Source organism: Macadamia integrifolia, chromosome 12 (genome assembly GCF_013358625.1).
Source record: "Macadamia integrifolia cultivar HAES 741 chromosome 12, SCU_Mint_v3, whole genome shotgun sequence".
NCBI classification, from domain to species: domain Eukaryota; kingdom Viridiplantae; phylum Streptophyta; class Magnoliopsida; order Proteales; family Proteaceae; genus Macadamia; species Macadamia integrifolia.
The window spans coordinates 8,901,378-8,911,845 of NC_056568.1; the positions used below are offsets into that span (position 1 = coordinate 8,901,378).

The following is a 10,468-nucleotide window of genomic DNA, read 5'->3' on the forward strand; positions in this document are numbered from 1 at the left end:
TTCGGTAAAACCAAACCCAATACTGGGTAATCAGGTAATTTTCCCTTCTTTTTTCCCTTATATTTATCCGATGCATTAGTACTTTTGTGGATTTTTGGTATGATTTATAGTCCTTATTTCTCATAAATAAAAAAATTATAATAAACTCAAATTTGTAAAAAATTGAGAAGCTGTTTATGATTTATGACCATAATGATTTGAATTTATTTGTGTGGCGCTAAGGGGCGACAATCGATCGGTTCGGTTCTCATATTGGGTTACATTAGTCCGGTCTCTTTTTTTTTATCAGGTTCAATCGATCCGATTTGGTTTTTACCGGTTCCATAAATCTCAACCCAACACCAAATCGATAAGGAGTCCGGGCCGAACTTTGATACCCTGCAATGCGCTGTATGCTTCACCGATAAGAACGTGTTACAACAGCTCAAAAATGAGGGTAAAGTAGGTAATTCAATGTTACAACGGCATAAAAACTAGGGTAAAGTAGGTAATTCAGATTCCTTTTGTAAAATCAAGTTCCGATAAGGTGATTCAAATTCCTCTACTCATCTGTGCTTTCATACCGTTGTATAAACCAAACTTGCGAAGGAGACGAGCCACCTCACACGGTCACGCTCGCCTCTCTGCAAACGGATACGCTTTCTCTCTCTCTCTTTCTCATCCTTTGTTGAGTTCCAGTAGGAGAAACCCTTGGCATCGACCGGAGAATCTACCTCTCACACTCTCTGCGGCAGGGTACGAAGGAGATGGTTTCTGCAGATGTTCCAGGAGTGGATGTGATCGATTACGTATGCACCTCTCATCTCATCCTTTGTTGTGTTCCAGTAGGAGAAACCCTTGGCATCGATCGGAGAAGCGACCATTGGCATCGACCGGAGAAGCGCCCTCTCACACCCTATGCGGCAGGGTACGAAGGAGATACCTCTTTCCCACTGGCTGACGTATGCATCTCTCTCACGGTTTGGGTTTCTGCAAATGTTCCTGGAGTGGATGTGATCGATTACGTATGCATCTCTCTCTTTCTCATCCTTTATTGTGTTCCAGTAGGAGAAACCCTTGGCATCGACCAGAGAAGCTCCCTCTTACACTCTCTGCGGCGGCTGGGTACGAAGGAGATACCACTTTCCCACTGGCTGACGTATGCATCTTTCTCACGGTTTGGGTTTCTGCAGATGTTCCTAGAGTGGATTTGATCGATAACGTATGCATCTCTCTTTCTCATCATTTGTTGTGTTCCAGTAGGAGAAACCCTTGGCATCGACCAGAGAAGCGCCCTCTCACACTCTCTGCGGCGGCAGGGTACGAAGGAGATACCTCTTTCCCACTGGCTGACGTATGCATCTCTCTCACGGTTTGGGTTTCTACAATTGTTCCCAGAGTGGATTTGATCGATTACGTATGCATCTCTCTCTTTCTCATCCTTTGTTGTGTTCCAGTAGGAGAAACCCTTGGCATCGACCAGAGAAGCGCCCTGTCACACTCTCTGCTGCAGGGTACGAAGAAGATACCTCTTTCTCACTGGCTGACGTATGCATCTCTCCCTCCGTTTGGGTTTCTGCAAATATTCCTGGAGTGGATTTGATCGATTAAGATTCTTGGTTGCCAAGTTGTTCTGATTGCAAAGCTATCAGGTTGGGGGATGATCCAATGGCGATTTTAAGGTGAGTGGATTTGATCTATTATGAATATGCAGGTTGGAAATCTGATTCGCCTGAAACTGAATTGCTGATTGATTGTTGTCCCTGTTCCCTCGAACCCTTTTAACATTTCCCAAATCCCAACCATTCACTGATTCTCACTTCTACTTTTCACACAAGGTTCCATAGTCCACCAACCACTCATCATTTACGGTCTCTCTCTCTCTCTCTCTCTCTCTACAATGGTTCTACATCTACTGCTGCTAGTGCTTGACTGCATATTCAGTCTAGTTGATTTGAGGATAGTATGTGGTGTCACTTGGCACTTTTTTTTTTTGTTGCTTAAGATCACACAGAATATATTGAAGGTAAAAAGGGAAAAAAAAAAGAAAAAAGAAAAAGAGGATTAATGTCTAGGCATAGTCAGACGAGATACAAAAACATTTAATGGATTGAATCTTCACCTTTGGCATGGCCACCGTCAAAGAGACAATCCAAACAAAAGAAGATCTAATTATGGAAAACTCTAAATCTATAACTCCCTTCAACATCTCATGAAACATCATGCATAACAGGCAATGGATAAGTAGACCTAAAAGAACTAAATCTTTGAGTAGCTGTCATTTTTTTTTATAAAGCATTGGCAGGAGCGTTGGCCTCTCTAAAACAATGAGATTCTTTCCAAGAGACTGAATTCATGAAGGGCCTGAAGTGCCTCCATTTTTGTGTGAATTCCCGTGGAATAATTTCCTGCTGTAAAAAAAAATAAAGAGTAAAAACTCACCTGATTACTTGACAGTAACCTGCTCCAGCGAACATATTTCCCTCAATTCTTTTCCTTTGCCTCACTGTTCTTATCTTGAAATATATATTTTTTTTCTCTTTCACTGTCTTATTCTCTGTTACAACACGGGAAACTAAATGGGTCGAATGAAATCCAATGAATAATTAGAATTTTTTTAGGCTGTACACCTAATTTTCTGGGACTGTAGTTCAATCGGTCAGAGCACCGGGAGCACTGAACCTTTCTTCCTTTCTTTGAGAAACAGTTCTAACTTTTTTGTCCTCTTATTGGCTCATGTTATTGTTGCCCCCTGCATTATTTGTGAAACAGTGATAATTTTTATGTTTCATTTTCCTTCCTTCAAATGGTTTCTACTTTTGTAGGTAGCTTATGCTATGGCTATGTCCATCTCTACAGATTCCCCTTTCATCTTCTAATCTCTCTCCCCCAACAGAGAGTGATTAGCTCTGACCCTCAAGTTGTTTGTAAGCTTCATATCACAACCCCAGTGCTCTTCTATGCCCAGCGATTCCCCTCTTTTCTAGTTATTTTTTGCTAGTTTGTTGGATATCAGTCCTAGTGGTGGATTTGTTTGTAATGTGGTTATGACCCGTCGAGTCCTTTGTTGGCTTACATGCATTTTATGGTTTCCTTTTTTAGTTGATGTGTTCAGTTTCTTTAATTTAACACCTAGTCCCGAAGACAATGCTCTTGTATGGAGAAATGTTTTTTCAATTTGTTGGGTGTAATGGATATGAAATGAGAATATCTCAGGGAGCTTACAATCTTGGGCTTGGTCTAAATGACAAAAATGTACCAGTTGTGATTAAGTTTTAGAATTCCTTATGCGTAAATCTGGACTAGGAACTTTTGGTATTGCTATATTTTACTGATGGCGACAGATTTCATGTTACATGAATGATGAATGATGAATGCCTACTTTGCCAAACATTATACATATGCTTCTGTTTTATGAAGTTGGATTCCCTGAGTATATTTGGACTAGGAACTTTTCTCTAATGTTTGGTTTTCATTCTTTCATGTTGCATGCTCTGGTCATTCATTCATTCAAGCTATTATTTATTTTAATTGGATCATGTATGAAAGGTGATGCAAGGGTGTTAAAGAATCTTATAATTGGATTGATGAGAGGATAAAGTTACTAATCGATATTGTTATTAATTCACGCATAGGGTACAAGTGGAATACATCTTTCACAAAGGATGGTTGGCCTGGCTATTGAAAAAGTACAACCAAAAATGCGAAAAACAAATAGCCATGCAGCAACTCAAGAATAGGTGGAACATTTTGGAAGCTATGTTATATGGGTGCTGAGTTGCTCTCTTCTCACCATCATGCCTTCCCCTACTCTCTGCAACTCCTCCTCTCTCCAAAATTCTGTTCTTCCCTGATGCCCTTTCTAAATCAAAATGACACAAGAACCCCTCTTCTTTGAGAAAGAATAGAAATAGGTTCTACGAATCCATACCATAAAGGCCCCCATCGGAAGATGCCATAGTTGTAAAGCCAGTTTCATTTGCCGAAGCACTTAAAGGATGCAAGTTGCCTCAAACACTTGTAGAATTTCAAGGGCTTTGACATAACCACTGTTGGTTCAGTTGTTGAACCACATGCTGAGCATTTTTTCATCTCTGATAATGTTGAGAAACCCGATAGTAGGCAGAGGAGCTTTGTAGTTCAAATCTCCAAATTTCAGTTCCTACTTTTCGTTTTCTTCTTTCACCATACTCTCGTAACTGGTATTGAAAATTCAGTTGTAATGAACTTTGATCTAATTTTTATTTGTTCTCCAATAGTATTATACACACTGAGTCATGTGGGTTTTTTTTTTTTTTACCTTTTTTGTATAATTTCTGCAATTTTTTTATCCCATTTTTTTATGGTCTCTAAATATAGTGAAAATGGGGCAGGAAGCATTTGTGGCATTTTATTACCAGTATCAAGCAATGTTAATTTCGTAGGGCATCATCCAATGTGCTCTATGATGGGTAATGTTTGTTTCTTCGGAAGCTAGTATAAGTGTGTAACATAATATGAGGCCCTTCTGGTTACTATTCTGTTTTAATTTAATTAGTAAAAAAAACTGTCAATTTTCTAGTATGGGTTTTTGTCTATCAAATTTGTGAATGTATTTAAATATGTTTAATTCTTAAAATTAAGTTGGTAAAATCTCTTTGCAATTGTTGATTGCAGCAGAGGTTGTGAAAGAGCTGTATGAGAAAATGTTCAAGTTTGTTGAAGCTTTAAACTATGCATCCAAATGCATGGATGTGGTCATTGATTGAAAGTTGTGCAAATGTGAGTATTTTACACTTTTATTTCAAAGGTTGCAAAACCTCTGAAGGTTGCAACTACTTTATAGCTTGTTTTTGCCTCTTGTATTCCTTTCCTTGTAGTCTTTGCATACTTTTATGTGACACAGATGGTCGATTCTTAATGGTTTATGTTGTGTATATTGAATGATTTGCAGAGGCTGTCAATCCTTCATATAAAATATTCATGCAATATTTTATTGCAATCTTTGCTTAAGAGTAACTGAGGCATATGCACGTGCCATGGTCATTTGACTTTGCTTATGTAGTTGAGGATCTTTCTTCGGTTTGTATAGAATTATTGTACCCTGATTCCCTGCTTTAAAGGTTCTTTCTTCTTTAGTCTTTTTGCTTGATTTTATCATTGATGAATGTGTGTAGGTGGTTTTTTTTCCCCTTCTTGTTTCGTGAAAAATGAAATAGCGAAAGAAGGACCCATTCATGTAGAAGGCATCTCTCTATAAATAGGGTGGTAATTAAAGCTAGTCTCTTCTTCTTCTTTTTTTTAGGTAGGTTAAAACTACCCTCTTGCCATCACAGTTTTGCCCCCAAAAGCCTCCAACCTTGGTGTAAAGAAAAATGCAGTATTGAACTCAACCTTGGTTTAAAGAAAAAATGCAGTATTGAACTCACTGAGATAGAAAACTATTTGCAGTGACACCAGCATTGGGTCAGCCATTTTTGCCTTCGCTCATCATCAGAGATACAGTTCTCTCTTATAAAAACCATATCACTTCCTAGAATGTGCTTTAATCACAAATACTTTATCTATCATCCTAGAATAGGCACAATGAGCCTCACTCTTACAAGGACAATAAGGTGGAAAATAAAATGAAGATTTGTAAAAGTCAATTGCGGCTACTTATATCTTGTTTTTGTCTCTTGTATTTCTTTCCTTGTAGTCTTTATATACTTATCTACGATATAGATGGTCTATTCCTAATGTTCTATGTCCTGTGTTGATTGCAGAGGCTGTCAAACCTTAGTGTAAAATATTCAAGCAAATTTTAATTGTAATATTTGCTTAAGAAATTACTGAGGCATGTGCACATGTGGTGGCCATTGACTTCGGTATGTAGTTGACTATCTTTTTTCTCTTTGTACAGAGTTATTGTACCCTGATTCCCTGATCTAGGGGGTAGGTTACAACTAGCCTCTTGCCTTTATAGTTTTTCCCTGAAAGAATCCTCCAACCTTGGTTTAAAGCAAACACAATTGTATTGAACTCACTGAGATGGAAAATTGACCAAGACACCACCATTTGGGCTGGGCCATTTGGGCTTTCACTCCTCATCAGAGAAACAATTCTCTCCTATAAAAGCTAGATCACTTCTGGTTAATTTAGTGCTTTAATCACAAATTCTTATATGTCATCCTAAAGTGTGTTATATCTTCAGATATTCACTTCTGGTTAATTTTCCTCACTCTTGAAAGGAAAATATCCTGCCCTTGCTAGGCGACAGTGTGCCTCTATACCATTTCCTGGGTCAATGTTTGGTGTAATCTATGTTGAATATCTAAGTTGAATCGTGATCATTTACTTGAGCAACATGAAATTCTCCCCTATAAAAAAAAGCCAGATCACTTCTAGTTAATTTAGTGCTTTAATCACAAATTCTAATCTGTCATCCTAAAGTGTGCTATATCTTCAGATATTCACTTTTGGTTAATTTTCCTCACTCTTGAAAGGAAAATTTTCTGCCCTTGCTAGGTGACAGTGTGCTGCTATACCATTTTCTGGGTCAATTTTGGTGTTATATGTTGAATATATATAAGATCGAATTGTGATCATTTACTTTAGCAACATGATTCTGCACATCAATCAATTCTTACAAGTACCTTGTTTTCTCATTTACCAGATTTTGGACAAACATAGCTAGAATTCTATTTGTAATGTGTTTCTTCTCAAATTTTGACGAAAAGCTACTAAAAGTAAACAAATTTCTGAAAAAAAAAATCTTTAATTCCTGTTTGTATACCTCATTAAGATGCTTCATATAACATGATCGATCTACACCAAAATCCAGGGAAATAGGGTTCTCCTGGTTCTGTATGGTGAGAAGAAAAAGATAGGTGCAATATCGTACTCCGATCCGCCAAGGTGACGAGAACTAGGATGGGTGCAATACCGTACCCTATAACTAAATTGTGCAAAATTGAAGTAAACAAATAAAGCAAGACCAAGAACTCTAAATAAAAAGCTGCTTAACCAAGTCTATATTTCAGAATCAAGAGGCACCACTGTAGGCTTTGATATGAAGATAGAACTAGAAGATCTTTGGGTTACAGGCTTGGGTTTGAGGATTTGAGAAAAATAAGGGTAGTTGGTCTTTGATGGAGCTTTGAGGGCTGTTGATGCTAACTTTTGAGGGCGATCGGTTTTATTGGGGACGATTAGAGCCTTAGTTGGAGTTGTTGAAGATTGGCGGAGTTTTGAGAAGTCCGGCAGAGCTTGATCTTGAAAACTTCGAAGAACTTGAGAGGGACGATCTTTCTTTTGGGGAGCTCTCTCTCTAATTATAGAATTTTGGGAGTAAAATTACAAGTGCTTTGTGAAGAGGAGTGTCCCTTTTATAGACTAATCGAGCACATTTACATTTCATTTGGGTTTGGGAAAACATTTGAGTTTCATTTGGCACTGTACAAAATTACAATGAAATTTGGTACTGTGCATTTGGATTTGCTTTTGGCACTATTTGGAGGTACTGTTGGCGCTAAAAGTTGGCTTTGATCTTGGGCTTTGGATTCTTCTATGATCGTACCACGGCATTCCACGTGTCAGGGACACTGTTTTCTGCATTGGATTGATCAAGAGAGTTTTACCAAAATTTTCTAAGCCTGGTACTGGCCTGACTGTCTTTTGACCTGGGACAGTTGGCTAGATTAAAACCGTCCTAGCAGACGTTGAGGACCAAATCAGCGTTTGGTCGAAGATCTTGATTTTGGGGAAGCCCGGTGTCACACCTCGTTCACACAGAACCGGACCGGTGATCGGGTTAACTCCGGTTAACCCAAACCTGCCAGGATCATCTGATACAGTACCCAACCACAGCATACACACATCTAAGATAAACGTTCAAAAGTTCAGCGGAAGACTTAATTTACCTGTAAATACCCCCAATATACTTGATACCCAAATTACATGTGGACCTGCAGGCATGATATTTACACTAAAAGAATAACAATTTACGTATCAAGTACACAAAAAGGGGTCACCAAAAGAATAAAAAAAGTAAAACTCTGTACGGTGTCAATACTGCGGTCCTGCAGCACAGTCCTCGCACGTGCAATCCGTACCGTGCTCATACTCCTCGGAACCCACCAATCCTCATTGGGAAACTCAACTGTGGGGCCCGACCCTTGATCTTCAGGCTGGTGACATGCAAAATCATCTAAAAGAGGTGCGCACGTGGGATGAGCTCACTAGCTCAGTAAGTGAAAAGAAGGACCACACAACAATCACATCTATATGCACTATATGCTATGCAATTCATTTTAGATCTCATCCACCTAAACAAAGTTACTAAGTCTTTGGTTTGGTGCTACTACAACCATAGTGCGCGTATGTCCCGGGTACCAGCCGCGAACTCTATCCCGCGATACGCCCATAGGGTTGTCGTAGAAGGCCCACCGTGAGTACTCAGAAAAGTAAAGCATGCCAACTACCGGCTCTCAACATAAAAGTAAATGACATAAAGTAAAGGTGCTGACCCCAGCAATTTAAAAGCAGTACGATTGGCCCTCTTGAATATACCACTGAGGTTGCCGACTGTCCTAATGACCAGCCGGGCATATGTTTAACCGCCACAGTGACCCGACAACCACAACCACTGGTTCCCCCCAAGTGATAACTCAACACCTCAACCCCTGTTGCGAAGGGTCGTAGCACGGGAAGGTGAAATCCTAAACCGCATGCTCTTATATGACAATAGTACGATTGCATAGTGCCACCGCGTCCCATACCACGGGCCACCAATGCACTCGTTTCCAAGCCAACTATGGCATCTAGTCTAATAATGCATTATGCACAGTGATCTCATCATTCATCACATAAGCACATCAATCATTTAGCATTGATAATGTAAAATACAACACACATGTCATAATTATATGAGGATGACTAAGCTACACATAATTTGCATGATGACATGGCTAATCTAGATACAATTGAATGATTCCAAACAAGCCTTAAAATAAAGTCAAACGTCCTCTCCCCACTTACTTGTTGTGTACAAAGACTCACGCCCGGTACGGGTGAGATCCGGCGCGAGAAACGTAAATTTTTATGAACCTATCATAAGTGAAGGGGGTTAGCATTTCACCACCTTGGGGTCAAAACTAACAAGATTTGATGGTTAAATCATGTTTAGAATCATAAAAGAAGGTTGCACGTCCATTTTGGGTCCATTCGGACACAAAAATCACGTTGGGGGCTTCTCGGGTGGGTCGGACAGCCCACCGGTCCCGGCCAGGCGGGCTGTTCGGCCCGCCGGTCCCGGCCCACCGGTGGGAACAGAGGGCTTGCCTTCTCAGGCGGGCTGTTCGGCCCACCGGTCCTGGCCCACCGATCTTAGGCCCGCCGGCTGTTCGGCCCACTTGAGAGGGCGAAAAAATGCCTTTTTCCTTGAAACTTTCCCCAACCTTTGGGAAATCAAATGGGGTTTTTCCAATCACATTTTTCACACATTCAAGGTCTTATAAGAAGATTCTAACCTAGATCTAAGTTAGATTTAAGGATTGAAAAGCCATCTTACCTTCTTTGCTCAAGAACTCTTTCAAAACCCCAAAATCACTTTTTAGCTCAAGAAATCACCAATGCTTTTCCAATCTTGTAAACACTTCTTCAAATCCTTCAAAATCAACACATAGACCATCTATTAAACCTTAGATTCATCATCTCAAGTGGGATTTATAAGATCTCAAGGAACTCTACCCAAATCAAGGGTTTTACTTGGGTTTGGTGAAAGTTTAAGAAGCATAGCCTTTGCTCACCTCCAATCGTAGATCTCGTGTTGGGGATCACTCTTCCAACATCGGAACGGGAAGATCAAACCTTGGCGCCGCTTAAATCCATTTCTTCCTCCTCCTCTTCCTTCCCCTTTCTTCTTCTTCGTTCTCTTTTCTCCCTTATTTTCTCTCTCCTCTTTACTTTTCTCACCAACTCTTTAGTGTAATAATGAGAAAATGAAAAACACAATAAATATTATTTATACCTTTTTAAAATATCTATTAACCACATGGGTGGGTCACTCAGGTGGGTGGATGCGCCCGCCTAAGACCACCCACCTGAGGGCCGAAAATTAGCCAACAAGTGGGATTTTGATGGAATTCGACTCTCGGCATGTATCTCACTCTCGGCACAAGGTATATTATACGTATGCACTTTAGAATATGGCTACATACCAGCATTACCTATACATGGCCTTATGATATATGTATGTGCACGGATTGGGTACACCCGTCTCCTCTAGCACTGACTCGGACTTGTCTGACCAACCTGTGTTCAAAGTCACCCTTGCCATCATGGTCCATAAGGAACCCGCCTTAACCCTCTCTAGTTCGGGTCCTGCATGGTTAAACCGGGTCAACCGTGTAATTAGACCAGGTTTAAAAAGTAGGGTATCACATTTACCCCCCATTTTTTAAAATTTTGTCCTCAAAATTGGCGTACCTGGTTGTTCAAAAGATGCTTCTTTAAGTGAATGATTAGCCCA

General features: G+C 40.0%; 1 long non-coding RNA gene across 7 annotated transcripts; it reads left to right on the forward strand.

The window, feature by feature from the left end:
* The first annotated feature begins 525 nt into the window (after window positions 1-525).
* Window positions 526-7,754, forward strand: LOC122057656. 7 transcript variants are annotated; one of them, XR_006133588.1, is made up of 7 exons: window positions 531-735; window positions 826-941; window positions 1,045-1,138; window positions 1,240-1,333; window positions 1,437-1,661; window positions 4,636-4,740; window positions 5,724-7,754. It is a non-coding gene; the product is annotated as an uncharacterized LOC122057656 (long non-coding RNA). The 7 variants fall into 7 exon arrangements; XR_006133587.1 differs by having other exon boundaries at window positions 526-941; window positions 1,240-1,351; XR_006133589.1 differs by having other exon boundaries at window positions 529-941; window positions 4,639-4,740.
* The last annotated feature ends 2,714 nt before the right edge of the window (window positions 7,755-10,468 follow it).